Source organism: Lactuca saligna, chromosome 2 (genome assembly GCF_052625555.1).
Source record: "Lactuca saligna cultivar CGN05327 chromosome 2, ASM5262555v1, whole genome shotgun sequence".
NCBI lineage: Eukaryota > Viridiplantae > Streptophyta > Magnoliopsida > Asterales > Asteraceae > Lactuca > Lactuca saligna.
Genome location: NC_136418.1, coordinates 146,573,595 through 146,585,082, shown reverse-complemented (window position 1 = coordinate 146,585,082; position 11,488 = coordinate 146,573,595). Strand labels below are relative to the sequence as shown.

The 11,488-nt window shown below is 36.9% G+C and overlaps 1 non-coding gene across 1 annotated transcript; it reads right to left on the bottom strand.

The window, feature by feature from the left end:
• Positions 1-11,159: 11,159 nt before the first annotated feature.
• LOC145033211 (small nucleolar RNA R71) lies at positions 11,160-11,265 on the bottom strand. Its single transcript, XR_013677447.1, has one exon. It is a non-coding gene; the product is annotated as a small nucleolar RNA R71 (small nucleolar RNA).
• Positions 11,266-11,488: the final 223 nt, after the last annotated feature.

Genomic DNA, 11,488 nt, shown 5'->3' with positions numbered 1-11,488 from the left:
GACCAGTTTTGCTAAGCTTAAATTTTGGACACGGTTATATGCGGATAGTCATCAAGGATGGTTATCATGTGTTGTAAGTATTATAATTATTTGCTTATTATATAACATGCTTCCAATAACCATACTTACTTTATTGCAACATAAATTAATTGGCAGCACATCACGTAAATTAATTGGCAGCACATCACGATGTGGATCTCATTGCTAATAGAGCGTAGAACGGATGATATTTGGTGGACGATTATGTTGTCAGCTTTCAACACTCGCTCATTTCACTAGAGTGATATGGCTGACAGATCTATATACCTAGTTTGGGTAGAGTGTGACACAGTAAAGGGGATTATGGGGTATTTTTTTGTTGGTTCCATGAGGCGTTGATCACTGGGAGATCAATTTCTATAGAAGATAAAACCATCAGTCCACGGGCTATGGCTATAGAAAATGACTAGCAAAAGTATTTTGGGGTACAAGAAAAATGATAATTTGAACATCAAATTTATAATATGACCTACAGACACATCCTTAATTTAGTTTATGTATTTATTAATTGTTTTTTCATTTTAATGACATTTTATATTTTATAAAACCAAAAGTTATACATTTTATGAAAGAAAAACCTATACATTATGTTCTGGAACCATGTATGACAAATTTATTGTAGAATTCTGTATTACATTTTATGAAACCAAAACTTACAAGAAAAAAAATAAGTCAAATGTATTCTGAAACCATGGTCCAGAATCTTACTCCAGAATTCAAGAACCTCTCCGGCACAATGTGTTCCGGAGAATGTGGTTAGTTTACCAAAAAAAATTGGTCATTTTTGTCAAAAAGATCATTTATAAAGGTTAGATTACTCAATATTAAACATCAACTCTAATTGGGATGTACTTAATGGTTACTATTGAAAGGCTAATAAAGATGTTTAAAGGAAATGAATAGATTTATTTATTTTAATTTTTTTTAAGGTTCATTAAAGTCGAATATTTGATTAAAATTTCATATTTGTGTCCTTTTTTCATCCTTATCCGTTCATCATATGTGGAGACCATGTAGACGTCGACTGAGATTCTTTGTTTGACATGTCGCTAATGTTGGGGGAAGAAAGGGAACGACGTGACTTGAACATCCAACATTCCACACACAAAGAAATCATTAATAGTAGGCTTGAACCATTTTGATGTATAACCGATGTGAGTTAAAAAAGCCCTAGAGTCAGCAACGATCATTGAACAAGGTTGGTATTAGAAGGTGATTACAGAAATCGTAGTCTAGTCTAGTTTTTGAACTCAGACGTATAAAGGAGATTTTGATCCAGTTATGTTAGATAAAACTATAGTCGTATACTATATTGAAATAGTATCGTATAAACATAAAAATAGTTTTAGAAGTTGGTTATAAGCATTATAGTCTTGCCTGGTGATGGAATAATACTTATAAAGCATGCTTAGTTCAAATTAAGTTGAAATGAATATTTAGTCATATTATATATTGTAAAGATATTACATAGGCGGGAAATTTGTGTTGATTACATGTATTGTAATCTTGTCTAGTTATACATTAAGGGGCTGATTAGTACAATTAAGTTTGGATATTGGATAAAATCATATTAGGGGTGAGTGTAAGATTGTAATGGAGAGTAGAACTCTATTTGATGATATTGATGATATGGTGGGGTACTGCTGCATACAAGAGTACAATATTTGTATCCCCCTATTCTTTTTAGGCAACTAGAAATGGTATGTCTCTTTTAGACATGCATAAATGGTGAGTCTATATCAGATCAGCGAAGTATAGATGACCACCCCTAACTTAATGTAACAATCCAAACCTTTCCATTTCAATATCGAGGTTATATTTCAATTATGTATTGCTGTTAAGTTACTTTTGACATGGTTAAAGCTAGCCTTGAGAGGATAAAGTGCAAGAAAATGATACTTGATCATTTACATGGGTCATGGTGTAACACCCAGTTCCAGATTAGATTGATTTAGGGTTTCAGGGAGTCAAAGGCATGGTTTTTGGGTAAAACCAAGACTTACAATGTGACCATAGGAGGGTTACAATGTGAGGAGTGACTAAATGAAGATTCTGAATTATGTTGAGCTCACGACATTAGCAATAACAGATCACAACGTGATATGCACTACGGATCAAGCCCATGATCTTTTCGGGTTCCTTCGTATTACAACCCCATAAAATTCATTTTAGGGTTCCAAAATCAGCCTCCCTCATCCCTAAGCTCAGTAAAACCCTCATCATAGCCTCTCACTGTGATTCTTGAGCTTTTAGTGGAGTTTTGTTACTTAGATAAGAAGAGATCACCATTGAAGCATAGTATAATCTTGGAAGTTTCATTTGCAACCTCTACCTACACTTCTGGACCATTATGAGTAACCAAGATCTAAACATTATGTTTGTTTGTTTGTAAATCTAATGTTTCATGCATGTTTAGCTATGTTTTAAAAGTTAGAGTGTTAGGACTCCATAAATTTGGAAAGTTTATGGAGTCAAAGGCCGACCTACTAGATTTTGTTTCAGAATTCTTTAAATCGGGTGAGTTCTCCTCATTGTACTTATGGGTAAAAGGCCGACCTACTAGATTTTGTATCCTAGTATTGAGGTTGATACTATGTTGTAGTGATAACTTATATCGGTATCCTAGTATATTGGGCGTAGTATATGGTACTGCTCTTTAGATCTGCCTGTTAGTCTGTTGACTTGTTATATGATTATCTATTGTTAGATATATAATATTTTTTATGTATATGTCAACATGGTATGATGAGGTTGAGACTGTATTGCTTTGTGCTATTAGTCAACAAACCGAGGCATTCCAACAAAAGATTGTGGGTCATGGCATTCCAACCCAAAGGTTGTGGGCCGAAGGTAATCCAACAAGGAGGTTATGGACCCGTTATGTATGGGGCAAGACAACTGAAAGGCTATGGTCCAAGGCATTCTAACCGAAAGGTTGTGGGACAAGGTTAATCCAACCAGGAGGTTGTGGACCCATTATGTATGGGGCAAGCCAACCGAAAGGTTGTGGGCCGGGGTATTCCAACAAAAAGGTTGTGGGACAACGGTAATCCAAACTGGAGGTTGTGGACTAGTTATCTGTTTGGGGGTACTCACTAAGCTTCGTGGTTATAGTTTTAGTTTACTATTTCAGTGACTTCAATTGATCATGGAAAGGCGAAGGCATGATCGTTCACATCCTCTTGGTTTTGATGATACTTATTTGGGGACACTCTATTATATGATTTCTATGTGAGAATAATGTTTTTTAAATGAATTGTTTAATTTGGATGGAATCTGAAAACTATAATTTTACTTGATTTTAAAAAGATAATTTTTGCCTTGATTTTTGGGATGTTACAAGTTAGTATTAGAGCCCTAGTTTGAATGAATTGGATGGACATCCATGTGAATCCAGCCTCAAGCTAAGGATCTATAAAAGTTTTGAAAAATTGTTTTCAGAAGTAACCGAGGAAGGAGGAGATGTGTACAATCAGCCGGAGCAAGCAAGTTTACCCCAATATACACATACTGTTATTTTCTTATGATGATTATGATAGAAATGCATGCTAGTAGTAGGCTTGGGATCTTCACGAATTGTATGATAGAATTGTCTGGTTTATGATGCTTGAGAGCCTAGGAGAATTTATTGTGTGCTAGATGAAATTGACATCATTATTGTTGTTGCTAAGTCTATAAATCATAGTTGTACATAACTCACGTCTTATAGCTTGAGAATGTTTGATTTTGCCTTATTTCCTATTTTTGTTTCCTGAAGGGCTTGGGTAGGGTCACGTATCCAACTATCTATGGGATCCAACATTATGTTTGATTAACTTGCACAAGTGGCTACACGGTTGGTGGGAGATTCACGAGTGAGTATGTTGGTGTAGCAAGCTATTTGAGGAAGGATTAGCCACTCTCGAGAGAGTGAGGACATGATGAAGGGGCATCCTAGATGCTTGGGCCTAGAGGTTGGGAATTACGTATGAGGATCTGCTTGGTTTTTATTGTGTCTTAGTGTAAGTTGAGTCCTCTACTTGAATGCTACTTATTTTGTTCTTTATCGGACTCATATTAATGTGAGTTAACTATTAGATGAAGACATTAAATTACATGCTATGAAGGTTAAATTATATTATAGTGAAGGATTAGGTCCTATTACACAGCTCTCATTTGAGTCTAACCATTGTAGGGTTGAGTCTTTTAGTCAAAAGATCATTTTAGTTTTGTTGCATGTAATTGTATTCATGAAGTGGTTAACTGACATTAATAGGGGTTCTTTAGAAACTAATGGAAGGGGAGGTGGGAATCCTAGGAGAGCGTAGGAAGGGCTTTAGTTCGGTTGTTATGCTGTTTACCGGGTGTTGGAAGAACTACTATGAGTAGGAGACTTGGAAGACTCAGGATGATTCTTGATGAAAGTATGTCACGTACTATGGAAGCATAGGATCCATACTTAAATCAAGGAATTTGAGGGTTCTAAGGAGCTAGTTGAAGGTAGATATCATGGTTGGATAACCATGACTTGCGGTGAGGTTTTTGTATTTGTCGATCTTTTGGTTATGGTTGTTCAGGATGAGGATGAGCCTGGTGTTTGGATGGTATTTAGTAGCCATATAGGACGGGGTTGAATGGTACAAACCTAGATGAGTTAGTTGATTTTGAGGTTCTAAGGGCCTTGCTCAAAGCAGTGTTAGTTGTGTGTTGGGAGTAAAAAAGGATGTGGTTTTCATGATCGGATCGAGGGTTTTAGCCGAAGGATGAGTGATTGGCAGATGGACTGAGATGTCACTATCTATGGAAAGGGTTACTTCCTTCTAGATTTCTAAGTTTGGAGGAAGGAGTAAGCAGGCATATAACTTTCAGAGTTAGGATGTAAACCAACAAGAGACATGTTAGCTGAGGTTTTTAGCAGCAATATGGTAGTATAGATTCCATGCGATGAGACCAAGGGTCTACTTCTTTGAATATAGGTAGGTCCGATACCAAATTGATGGTTGGGATTACAGACGAGAAGTGTATGTTTTTGGATATGAAGTGGGTGTTTTGCTTATGCATTTGCTTGAAATCCTTAAATTTAAAGGTGGTTATGATTGGAAATTCTTGAGGTCTCCATATAAGATTCAGAATCTTTTAGGAGATGTTTGGTCCTCATCTAGAAGATAATTTGAATGTCATACATTCCAAAAGTCAGGGATGGTTTATATTTGGTTGAGTTGGTTTGAGATATGGTTGGTTGCAACACCAGTGAGTGGTAGTTCGAACCCTAGGTGGGGGAGAACTAGGTATTCTGATTGGAAGATCATCGATCTATTCGAGTAAGTGACTATCAAATGTATGTGTTTAGAAAATACACAAGTTGTCTCGTAGCAGGAAGTAGTTTGTTAAGGAGCTCGTTGTACCTATTGGTTCCTTTTGTATTCTAATGAATAGATGAGTTGGCACTAGGATCGTTCAGGTTGAGTATCGGATGTAGAGGTATTTGTTAGCCTGTTGTGCGGATTGCTATTTATAGTCTAGAGTGGCATTTGTCGATCGGTAAATCAGAGATGGGTATGTTAAGCTCTGCGTGGGTTTTAGCTCATTAGATTAGGTATTGATGCATTCTCAATCATTGTTCGTTTCATTCATCATGAAGCGGAGATTCTTCAGAAGTTGTGAGTTGTATCAGTTGAAGTTTAATGGATTCATCCACCTATTGTGAAGTACGGATCAAGTTTGGGAAGATGTCCTTGGTTATTGGGAGTATAGAATTTGGGACAATGCTATTTAGTTTTCCAGATGGGACATTAGATTTTCATAGAATCTAATTTTTGGCATGTCGTTCTCAGGGTTGATGTTTGGATGGACCCGGCCAGAGTTTTAGCAGCATTTCTGGATAACTTTAAAAGTCTTATCGAGATAGTTACATATTGATGGCATATGTTCAGTCTCTATTAAGGTATCATATCTTGTTTTGGTCGTTCAAGAGAATGTTTTTTGTTAATGATTGAGGTTCTTCATCGCATTAGATCTTATGGTACTTCAACTTTGGGTAAGGTTGTGGGTTCCCTTCATGGTGTGTATTGTGGTAAGCTCATTGGATATTATCGTTAGGGGTGTGTGTGGGCTGGACAAGATACCATTGGAGTACTTGGTTCAGATTATATGCATGGTTCTTATTTGGTTTATAGCCTTTGAATTTGAATAAGAGTACGACAATCTATTTTATTCTTGGTTCATGTGCGACTATGTTTTCGTCAAAATTTGGTTTCGTAACAGCCTCTATTGTTAAAGAAATTGTGTGTGGTAAAGGAGTATGGTTGTGTTGTGTCTTGTTAGCATTGAAAGGGATGTTGATTGGTTTCCTACAATATGATGGATTGAGGTTGAGTATCTTTAGGCCTCATTGGTGTGGTATCGTGAGCTTATATTTTTAGTGGTTAGAAGGTGTCATAATGTATCTTGAACCAGTGGTTATATGTTTCATATGAGTGGGACCGGTAGTCAATTAGTTGAGACTTGTAGGTATCAAGATCGTTAGTCATATTGGCCTGCTTGGGATCGGTAGTCATTTGGAAGGCCAGGATATCAAGGACATTCCAGACTCATGAGGTGCGCTCGAAGGCAATCTAGACTTATGCTAAGGACCTTGTAGGGGGTATTTCATACATAAGTTGTGGGCCTAGTGATCATGTTTGTTTAATCTCACATGTAATGCTTTAAATGTTAGTGGATCGTTAGGAGTCTAGAGACTCAGGGACCAACTGGTTTGGATCATGTGGTCAGTAAAAATTGTTTGGTTGATGTATTTTTTGTGCATATAAAGTCGCTTGATGAATGTTTGCATTGGTGGACCATGTTTCTTTGTAGGTTGTTTACTAGAATCTAGGTTACCAGTGTTAGATATTGGTTCTGAAATCTCGAGTCACAAAGTCTGTTGTAGATGTCTCGAGTGATTTTTTGGGTGGAGGTACACCTACACTGATAAGGGTTTTGGGTGTAATGTGAAATTCTTAGATGGACCATCATTATACTCATTGGAATAGTGGGTTGGTGATAATTTTTCAGGAGGTCAAGTGTGTATTTAAGGTTTTCAGGCACAACTTATTGGTTTGGGGTTGGTTGAAGTTCACGATCGGTGACTGTTAAGTATTCTTATGCATGGGTTGGTGGTGTTCCTAGTCAGGGACTAAGGGTAGGTACGAAAAATTTATGATCATCAGTATTAGGATATGGTTTATGTAGGTTAGATCAATGGGTACCCGGTTTGGGAAGTATACTGATGCAGTTGATTCGTGGTTGTAATTTTGGGAGTTCCTGGTTTGAATGAATCTCTTTGCATGTTGGGTCTTATAGTTCTGGTTGCGGTTGGTCATTTTCAAGTTATGGAGTTGTTGGTTGGCAGTTATGAGCTTTTGAGTGGTTCCTCTTATTTTCTTTATATGAGGCCTTAACTTTGAGGTGGTTAGGGGAGTTGTGGAATATATCGGTCATGTATGTGTTTCTGTACAATGACCTTCTAGTAGAGACTCGTGTTGGGAGGAGGGTTTAACGATAGTGGATAACCAGTCCAGGATTTGGATTTTCAGATTTTGGTCAGAGTAGTAATGGTTGCTCTTTAAAGGTTAAAGACAATGAGTCAAGAATTCATTATTATCTAGGGTATATAGTTCTTCTTAGGCTAGGTTTCTATTGTTGTATGAGAGGGCAGTGGGTTGTAGGAGTCAAATTCTTATTTTAGATCATGGTCATGGAGGAAGTGTCTAAATTGTTGGGTATGTTTTGAGAGTGGTAAATAGTGACTTCAGGTCGAAGTCTAATTTAATTGGGGGAGAATTCTAACACCGGTTTCCAGATTGGATTGATTTAGGGTTTGAGGGAGTCAAAGGCATGGTTTTTTGGTAAAACTTGGACTCATGACATGACCACAGGAGGGTCACAGTGTGAGGAGTGACTAAATGAAGATTCTGGATTACGTTGAGCTCACGATGTGAGCAATAAGGGCTCACGACGTGAGATGCACTGTAGTACAAGCCTATGATATTTTAGGGAACATTCGTATTTAAACTCCATAAGCTTCATTTTAGGGTTCCAAAATCAGCCATCTTCGTCCCTATGCTCAGTAAATCCCTAACCCTAGCCTCTCATTGTGATTTTTGAGATTTTGGTTGAGTTTGGTGTCTTGGATTAAAAGAGATCACCATTGAAGCATAGTCTCACCTCGGATTCTCCATTTGTAACCTCTAGCTACACTTCTGGACCATTAAGAGTAACCAATATCCAAACTTTATGTTTCTTTCTTGCTAAATGTAATTTTTATTCATGTTTAGCTATGGTTTAAAGGTAGAGTGTTGGGATTCCATAAAATTTGAAACTTTATGGGTCCAAGGGTCCCTTGGTGCCTATATATTTTAGATATGAAGTTTGGAGGATGTTTGAGTCCATGCTTGAGAACCTAACTCATTTTCTTCATAAATGACCTAGTTTGAGCTAAAGTCTTGTTGTAACACCATAAAATTTCAAACAAATTTTCACATTTTAAAAACAATTTATTCCACAGTATTATAAAACACATTATTTCATATATTCAACATAAGTCAAAAATCCCAAGATCATAACATATAAATAAAACTTTGCATCTGTGTGTACTGATCATGTCGGTACCTTCCCGTGATCCTCACTAGTACCTGAAACACATTACACAAAACACTGTAAGCACGAAGCTTAGTGAGTTCCCCAAAATACCACATATAACACATATTAGCCATTCAAGGCTATAACTCTGGTGTGCCCTAACTCTGTGGACCCCCTTGATATTTGCATAATTAGCCATATGTTTAGCATATATTTTTATTCATTTTTAGCTAATTATGTGCATTATATGGACAAAAGGTACTTAATGATGCTTAAATTATGTTTTCAGTCCAAGAGACAGCTTTGGAGCAAAAATGAGTATGGAGGAGCAATTAGAGACCAAAGGATGAAGAAAAAGGAAGTATAACACATCTACTCGGCGAGTCCACGCATCAACTCAGCGAGTTCGTAAGAATGTTCCCGAAGAAAGGTCAAAAATCATTGTCGTACACGGATTCCATGCATCTACTTGGCGAGTCCACAACATACTCGCCGGGTAGCCCCTATTTTGTGATAACTATAAATAAGGAGTCTTAATCTGAATTAAAGACTTTTATGGATTCCTTGGAGATAGAGCTACGATTGGAGAAACCCTTGAAGATGTGAAGAACCCTAATCTTTGATCATTTGAAGCTTGGAAGTGAATTAGGTTATATTTTCCACTTAATCTAGGATTGCATTATGTTTAGTTTAATCAAATTTGTTTTTGAGCCTGCTTTTCTTATAATCATGAGCTAAAACTCGGATGGTTTCTGTTTAGGAAGAACCAAATTACTACTATGGTTTAATTGATACTTTTGTTGATTGTTTATTGGTGATTTCATTAAATTAAGTTTGTTAAATAACCTTATGCATTGATTACAACTATTTTCTGTTAATTGGAAGACAATTATGCTGCATGAACATCTCTTAGTTGTTAACCTCATATGTTTATGTGACTACTTTATCATATGACTAGGAATAATGAACATGAAACTAGAATTAATAAGAGAATAGGTAAATTAATGTGTGAGCTTGTTTGAGAAACCAACAAACCAGAGGTTAATTGAATCACCCACTTGATTAACCAATTACAAATCTTATTTAATCCAAATAATTGAACTAGGGAATTAATTAGTTTAAACATTTGGCCACTGCGTGAATTAATTAATTATCTAAGGGTTAGTATTAGTGAATATGAACCTAACCACTATAGTTGGTAACCAATAACAATTAATATATCACATTACTATAAAAATAACCATAGGAGTGAATTGGTTGGACCTAAACAGAAGCTCTTTATCAAAATTCGGTGAATTTTTTACTTGTTAGTTTTTAGTTAACTCTTGTGTTAGGTGTTTTGTTTAAGTTTCTAGTCTTGTAAAACTAGAGAAAAAACCTTTACTTTTATTAATTGCTTAGTTAAAATTATTTATTAGTTTAATTTATATTCCCTGAGTTCGACACTCTACTTATCCATCTATACCACTAAAATACAGGTTCACTGCCTTTGTGTGCTAAATTTATAACTTAAAAGTAGGATTAAAACTAGAGCATTTTACACACATCAAGTTTTTGGCGTCGTTGCCGGGGAACTATTTAAAAATTAATCTAATTCCTAATTTTTTCAATCCTTTGTGTGAGTTTTCTGCCACAAAGTTAATTTATTTCAGTCTAATAGTCAGTAGTTAGGTTTTAGAATTTGTTAAAGTTTTTGTCTTTAGCTTTGTTTTTTAACAAGCTACTCGCCGAGTGCATTCGCACCTACTCGGCGAGTAGCCTGCTGTTTTACATTTATTTTTCTGTTTTTTTTAAGTTGGATTTTTTTTTGTTCTTTTCAAGTGTTTATCTTGTTTTATTTCAGGACTTTCATGACCAGAGGATCAAATACTCCGCTGGTACCCCCGTTTAAAGACCCGGAATCCACATTGAGAAAGAATAGAGGCAAGGACTTGGAGAGCTCAAATACACCTAAGAAGTCACCTTTGTCTAACTTGAAGACTGTTTTTGGAAAGAAAAAGAGTAGCAAATCAGGAGCATCCAGCGCATCTTTAGCAAGCGAAGACCCGATCAAGGAAGACACCGAGTACGACACCGAGGGGGAAGAAGAACCTACATACGGGCACGACTCCGATTCCGGTGACGAGTTAGCTCTTACCATGGCTAACATTGATGAAATTCCCATTAGAGAGTGGAAGAAGAGGATCTGCGATGATACCGGCCCGGGACTTGTGCAACCCGCAATTCCTGCTACTGCTACTTTCGAACTAAAGGGCCACATAATCGCTCAACTAAAGGAAATTCCTTTCTATGGAAAAGACCATGAAGATGCTTACAAGAACTTGGATGACGTCAATGATGTAGCTGATTACTTTAATGTTCCAAATGTACCTCGCGAGACTCAGTTGCTTCGCATGCTCCCAGTTACATTCAAAGGTGCTGCAAAAGACTGGCTCAAGTCACTCCCTCCCGGGTCAGTCACCACATGGGCCAAGATGAAAGAAGAATTTATTGATCACTTTTGCCCACCTTCCAAAATAGCCAAGTTGAAGAAAGCCATTGCTAACTTTGAACAACAAGCTGGAGAGTCACTATATGAAGCTTGGAGACGTACAAGAGTTTGCTAAGGAATTGCCCGCACCATGACCTTAATAGCCAACAACAAGTCTCCATCTTCTATGATGGAATCAATGTCACAACCAAGCATTTACTTGACACGCAAGGCCTGCTCACAAAGAAGCCACCCCTGGTGATCAAGGAATTGATTGAAGAATTCTCTAAGCATTCTAAAGAATACCATAATCCAAGAAATGATGTTACTATGGGAGCCGCATATGCAGCTACTGAAGACTTGTCAGCAGTCATGGCTATG